Here is a 7,206-nt window from a genome sequence, read left to right as displayed (position 1 = left end):
CTTTGTGCCAATACCACACTAGTTTACTTTAGCCTTATGGTAAGTCTTCAAAGCTGTTCAAGGTAGTCCTCCTACCTTGTTCTTCTCTTTCAATATTGTCTTGACTATTCTAGGTCTTTGGAATTTCCATGTAAGTTTTATAATTGGTTTGTTGAGTTCCACAAACAAAACAAAACACAGAAAATCTTGTTGGAATGTTGGATTAGATTGCATTGAATCTGTAGACCAGTTTGGGAGGAGAGCTGACATCTTTACAAAATTGCATCATCCCATCCATGACTATCATATATTTCTGATTTTATTTAGATCTTCTTTCAAGTTTGTTAATGTTTTATAAACTATAAACTACATAGGAGTCTTGCATGTCTTGTTTGAGACCTAGTCCTAGATGTTTGATGTTGTTAAAATCTTGTATATTCCTACTGATTTTGTTTGGTTGTCTATCATTACTGAGAGAGGCATGTTAAAATAGACCACTATTATATTGATTTGTCTATTACTCCTTGATGTTGTGTCAATTTTTTTTCATTGAGGCTAGGTTATTAGGTGATTGCCAATATAGAATTGCGGTATCTTCCTGGTAAATTGAACCTTTTTTACCATGATGAAATGACGTCTAATAATGCTATTATTTTGTTTTTTTTAAAGATATTATTTTTAAGTAACCTCTACACTCAACATGGGGCTTGAACTCACAACCTCGAGATCAAGAATTGCACTCTCTGACTGAGCCAGCTAGGCGCCCCTGTAGTAATGATTTACATTTTTTTTTTTTTTTGAAAGTTTATTTATTTTGGGAGAGAGAGAACATGAGTGGGGTAGGGGCAGAGAGAGAGGGGAGAGAGAATCCCAAGCAGGCTCTGCACTGTCAGCTCAGAGCCCAACATGGGGCTGGAACCCACAAGCCATGAGATCATGACCTGAGCTGAAACCGAGAGTTGGATGCCCAACCAGTGGAGCCACCCAGGCGCCCCTAGTAATGCTTTGAGCTTTAAAGTCTGATTTCTCCAAAATTAGTATAACTACACTGGCTTCTTTTGGTTCATGTTCTCATAATATATCTTTTCAGTCTTTTTGTTTTAATTTTTCTTTACCCTATGCTTAAGTTGTGTCTCATAAATCTAGAGACTAAAATTTTCAAAAGTACCGTCTATTTTTTTTTTCTTAATTGGAGCATTTAGTCTATTTGCATTTAATAAATTTAACATATATTTTTGGGTTTACATTTACCTTTTTTTTAAGGGCTGTCAGTTTGTCCTACCTGTTCTATATTATTGTTTCTCTTCTTGGCTTCTTTTGGATTAATTTAGTATTTTTGAGACAGACAGAGACCGTGTGAGTGGGGGACGGGCAGAAAGAGAGGGAAAGGGAGAGAGAATCCTAAGCAGGCTCTGTGCTGGCAGAGCCCCATGCGGAGCTCAAACTCATGAAACCATGAGGTCATGACCTGAACTNTTTCAGCTATACAGCAGAGTGAGTCAACACTTTCATACAACACCCAGTGCTCATCATGACAAGTGCACTCCTTAATCCCCATCACCTATTTCACCACCTTCCCCCTCCGCCCACTGGCAACCATCAGTTTGTTCTCTGTAGTCAAGAGTCTGTTTCGTAGTTTCTCTTTTTTTTCTTTTGTTTGTTTTGTTTATTAAATTCCACATGAGTAAAATCATATGGTATTTGACTTTCTTTGGCTTATTTTGCCCAGCATTATACTCTTTAGCTCTATCCATGTCGTTGCAAATGGCAAGATTTCATTCTTTTTGATGGCCAGATAATATTCCATTGTGTATATATATGCCACTTCTTCTTCATCCATTCATCAGTTGATGGACACTTGGGTTGCTTCCATAGCTTGGCTATTGTAAATAATGCTGCAATAAACATAGGGGTGCATATACCCTTTTGAATTAGTGTTTTATATATATATATAATTATACATATATAATTTTTCTTTGTAAATGCCCAGTAGTGCGATTATTGGGTCATAGGGTAATTCTGTTTTTATTTTTTTTGAGGAAACTCCATACTGTTTTCCACAGTGCTGCACTAGTTTGCATTCCCACCAACAGTGCAAGAGGGTTCCTTTCTCTTCACATCCTTGCCAGTGCCTGATGTTTCTTGTGTTGTTGATTTTAGCCATTCTGACAGGTGTGAGATGATACCTCAATATAGTTTTGATTTGCATCTCTCTAATGATGAGTGATGTTGAGCATCTTTTCATCTGTCTGTTGGCCATCTGTATGTCATCTTTGGAGAAATGTCTATTCATGTCCTCTGCCTCTTTTTAAATTGGACTATTTGGTTTTTGGGTGTTGAGTTGCATAAGTTCTTTATATATTTTGGATACCAACTTTTTATCCAATAGGTCACATGCCAATGTCTTCTACAGGGAAAAGGTTACCTTTTAGGTTTGTTGATTATTTCCTTCACTGTGCAGAAGCTTTTCATTTTGATGTAGTCCCAATAGTTTATTTTTGCTTTCATTTCCCTTGCCTCAGGAGGCTTATCTAGAAAAATGTTGCTATGGTTGATGTCAGAGAAATTACTGCCTGTGGCCTCATCAAGGATTTTTATGGTTTCAGGTCTCACATTTAGGTCATTCATCCATCTTGAGTTTATTTTTGTGTCCAGTTTTCCCAACAGCAGTTGTGGAAGAGATTGTCTTTTTTCCATTGGATATCCATTCCTCCTTTGACAAAGATTAATTGACCATATATTTGGGGACTTATTTCTGGGTTTCCTAGTCTATTCCATTGATCTATGTATCTATTTTTATGCCAGTACCATACTGTTTTAATTACTACCACTTTGTAATATAACTTGAAATCTGGAAAAGTTTTGCTTTTCTTTTTCTTTTTGATATTTTATTTTTAAGTCATCTGTACACCCAATGTGCGGTTCAAACTTACAATCCTAAAGTCAGCAGTCACATGCTTTACTGATTGAGCCAGCCAGGTGCCCTTTACTTTTCTTTTTAAGATTGCTTTCACTATTCATGGTCTTTTGTGAATCCATACAAATTTTAGGATTGTTTATTCTGTGAAAATTGCTATAGGTATTTTGGTAGAGATTGCATTAAATATGTAGATTACTTTGGGTAGAGATTGCATTAAATATGTAGATTACCTTGGGTAGTATAAACATTTTAACAATATTTGTTTTTCTAGCCCATGAGCATGGAATTTCTTTCCATTTCTTTGTGTTGTCTTAAATTTCTTTTTTTTAATGTTTATTTTTATTTCTGAGAGAGACAGACAGACAGCATGAGCAGGGGAGGCTCAGAGAGAGAGAGAGAGAGAGAGAGAAACACAGAATCTNTTTATTTTATTTTATTTTTTTAACGTTTATTTATTTTTGAGACAGAGAGAGGCAGAGCATGAGCTGCAGAGGGGCAGAGAGAGAGGGAGACACAGAATCTGAAGTAGGCTCCAGGCTCTGAGCTGTTAGCACAGAGCCCGACGCAGGGCTTGAACCCACGGACTGCGAGATCATGACCTGAGCTGAAGTTGGCCACTTAACCGACTGAGCCACCCAGGCGACCCCTAGATATTTTATTGTTTTTGGTGCAATTGCAAATGAAATTGTTTTCTTAATTTCACTTTCTGCTGCTTCATTATTAGTGTATAGGAATGCAACAGATTTCTTTACATTGATTTTGTATCCTGTGACTTTACTGAATTCACTTATCAGTTCTAGTAGGTTGGTTTTTTTTGTTTTTCTTTTGGTGGTCTGCAGGGTTTTTTATACAGAGTATCATGTCATCTGCAAATAGAGTTTTTCTTCTTTACAAATTTGGATGCCTTTTATTTCATTATGTTGTCTGATTGCTGTGGCTAGGACTTCCAGTACTATGTTGAATAAAAGTGGTGCATGTGGACATCCTTGTTTTCTTCCTGACCTTAGAGAAAAGCTCTGTTTTTCACCATTGAGTATGTTACCTGTGGGTTTTTCAACATATAATACCTTTTATTATGTTGAGGTATGTTGCGTCTAAACCTGCTTCATTGAAAGTTTTTATCATGAATGGATATTGTACCTTGTCAAATGCTTTTTCTGCATCTCTTGAAATAATCATTTTAAAAATCTTTTCTCTTGTTAATATGATGTATCGTATTGATTGGTTTGCAAATGTTAAACCACCCTTACATCCCTGGAATAAATCTCATTTGATTACGGTGAATGATTTTTAAAATGTATTGTTCAATTCTGTTTGCTAGTATTTTGTTGAGGATTTTTACATCTGTGTTCATCAGAGATATTGGCCTATAGTGTCTTTATCTGCTTTTGGCATCAGCTAATGCTGGCTTTGTAGAATGAATTTGGACTCTTTCCTCCTCCTTTTATTTTTTTGAATAGTTTGAGAAGAGTCGGTATTAACTCTTCTTTAAATTTTTGGTAGAATTCAATGGCTGTGAAGCCATCTGATCCTGGACATTTGTTTGTTGAGTGCCTTGTCTTTTGTTTTTTTAAATTACTGATTCCATTTCATTGTTAGTTAATGATGTATTCACATTTTGTATTTATTTCTTATTCAGTTTTGGAAGGTTATGTTTCTTGGAATTTATCCATTTTTAGATTGTCCCATTTGTTGGCATATACAGTTTCATAATATTCTCTTATAAGTCCTTTGTGCTTTTGTGGTGTTGGTTATTTCTCCTCTATTTCCTCTCATTTTGTTTAGTCTTCTCTCTCTCTCTCTCTTTCATGAGTCTGGCTAAAATTTTATCAATGTTATTGATCTTTTAAAGAACCAGTTCCTGGTTTCATTGATCTGTTGTGTTTTTTAGTCTCTATTTAATTTATTTCTGCTCCAGTCTTTATTATGTCCTTCCTCATAGTGGTTTTGCATTTTTTTTTTTCTCTAGCTCCTCTAGGTGTAAGGTTAAGTTGTTTGAGATTTTTTTTTTTTGCTTCATGAGGTAGGCTTGTATTGCTATACTCTTCCATTTTAGAACAGCTTTTGCTGCATCCCAAAGATTTTGGACCAGTGTGTTTTCATTTTCATTTGTCTCCGTGTATTTTTAAAATCTCTTTGATGTCTTGGTTGACCCATTCATTGTTTAGTAGCATGTTATTTAACTCTCATGTATTTGCGGCCATTCAGATTTTTTTCTTGTGGTTGATTTCTAGTTTGATAGAGCTGTGGCTGGAAAAGATACATGATATAATTTTAGTCTTTCTGATTTTGTTGAGACTTGTTTTGTGGCCTGCTGTGTGATCTATTATGGAGTGTATTCCATGTGTCCCTGAAAAGAACATGTATTCCATTGTTTTTGGATGGAATGTTCTGTTCTGAATATATTTGTTAGATACATCTGGTCCAGTGTGTCATTCAAAGCCACTATTTCCTTATTGATTTTTTTTTTTTTTGGTCTGGATGATCTGTCCATTGATGTAAATGGAGTGTTAAAGTCCTCTACTATTACTGTATTACTATCAAGTTCTTTCTTTATGTCTGTAACTAGTTGCTTTATGTATTTGGGTACTTCCCTGTTGGGTGAATAAATATTTACAATTAGTATATCTTCTTCTTGGATTGTTCCCTTTATGATTATGTAGTGTCCTCATTTGTCTCTTGTTTTCTTTTTTTTTTTTTAATGTTTTATTTATTTCTGAGAGAGAGAGACAGAGCAAGCAGGGGAGGGTCAGAAAGAGAGGGAAACACAGAATCCGAAGCAGGCTCCAGGCTCTGAGCTAGCCATCAGCACAGAGCCCAACACGGGGCTCAAACCCACGAACCATGAGATCATGACCTGAGCCGAAGTCAGACACTGAACCAACTGAGCCACCCAGGCGCTCCCTCATTTGTCTCTTGTTATAGTCTTTGTTTTATTTTATTTAAAAAAATTTTTTTAAATGTTTTTATTATTGAGAGACAGNTGCTACCCGTACAACTTTCTTTTTGCTTCCATCTGCATGATAAATGCTTTTCATTCTTTTACTATAATCTGCATGTGTGTTTAGGTCTCAAGTGAGTCTCTTACAGGCAGCATATACATGGGTCTTGCTATTTTATCCATTCTGTCACCCTGTCTTTTGATTGAAGCAGTTAGTCCATTTATATTCAAAATAATTATTGATAGGCATATGCTCATTGTCATTTTCCTACTTGTTTTGTGGTTGTTTTTGCAGTTCTTCTCTGTTCTTGGGTTCTGTCTTTGCATGTGGTTTGATGGCTTTAGTGATATACTTGTATTCCTTTCTTTTTATTTTTTCCATATCTATTATAGGTTTTTGATTTGTGATTACCATTAGGTTTGTATATAACATCCTATGCTTATAGCAGTCTATATTAAGTTGATGATCACTTAAGTTTGAACCTATTCTAAAGGGACTAAATTTTTACTCTCTCGTTTTGTTTTATGTATATGATGTCATACTTTATAACCTTTTATTTTGTGAATCCCTTGACCGATTTTTTTTTAAGTTTATTTATTTTGAGGGGGGGGCAAGCAGAGAGAATTTCAAACGTGGGGCTCAAACTCACAAATTGTGAGATCATGACCTAAGCTGAAATCAAAAGTTGGACACTTAACTGACTGAGCCACCCAGGCGCNAATCTCTGTAATGGTTTTATAAGTGATTAACCTACTGCTTTTATTATGTTTGTATTTACCTGTGAAGTTCTTTCCTTTCCTAATTTTCTTACTCATGATTATGGTGTTTTCTTTCCACTCAAAGGCTTTCCTTTAACATTTCTTTTTAAAATTTTTTTTTAATGTTTATTTGTTTTGAGAGAAAGAGAGAGAGACAGAGCATGAGTGGGGGAGGGGCAGAGAGAGAGAGGGAGACATAGAATCTGAAGCAGGCTCCAGGCTCTGAGCCTGTCAGCACAGGCTCATACAGCTGTTTTCTTTTCTCTTATTACTTTAAAAATTCTGTTTTTATCACTGCTTTTTGCCATTTTAATTATTATGTATCTTAGTGTGGATCTCCTTGGGTTCACCTTGTCCATCCTGGATCTGGATGTCTGTTTTCTTTTCCAGATTAGGGGAGTTTTCACCTATTCTTCAAATAAATTTTCTGCCCCCTTTTCCCTTTCTTCACTTTCTGGTATCCTTATAATGTGAAAGTTATTATGCTTGATGACATCACTGAGTTCCCTTAATCTAGTCTCATTTTTTTATTGTTTTTGATTTTTGCTGTTTAGTTGCTTTCCATTACTCTCTCCTCCAGGTCTCTGATCCATTTTCTGTCTCCTCT

Source organism: Crocuta crocuta, unplaced genomic scaffold (assembly GCF_008692635.1).
Source record: "Crocuta crocuta isolate KB4526 unplaced genomic scaffold, BGI_CrCroc_1.0 scaffold467, whole genome shotgun sequence".
NCBI classification, from domain to species: Eukaryota; Metazoa; Chordata; class Mammalia; order Carnivora; family Hyaenidae; genus Crocuta; species Crocuta crocuta.
The sequence above is the reverse complement of the archived record's forward strand: the minus strand, read 5'-3'. Positions refer to the sequence as shown.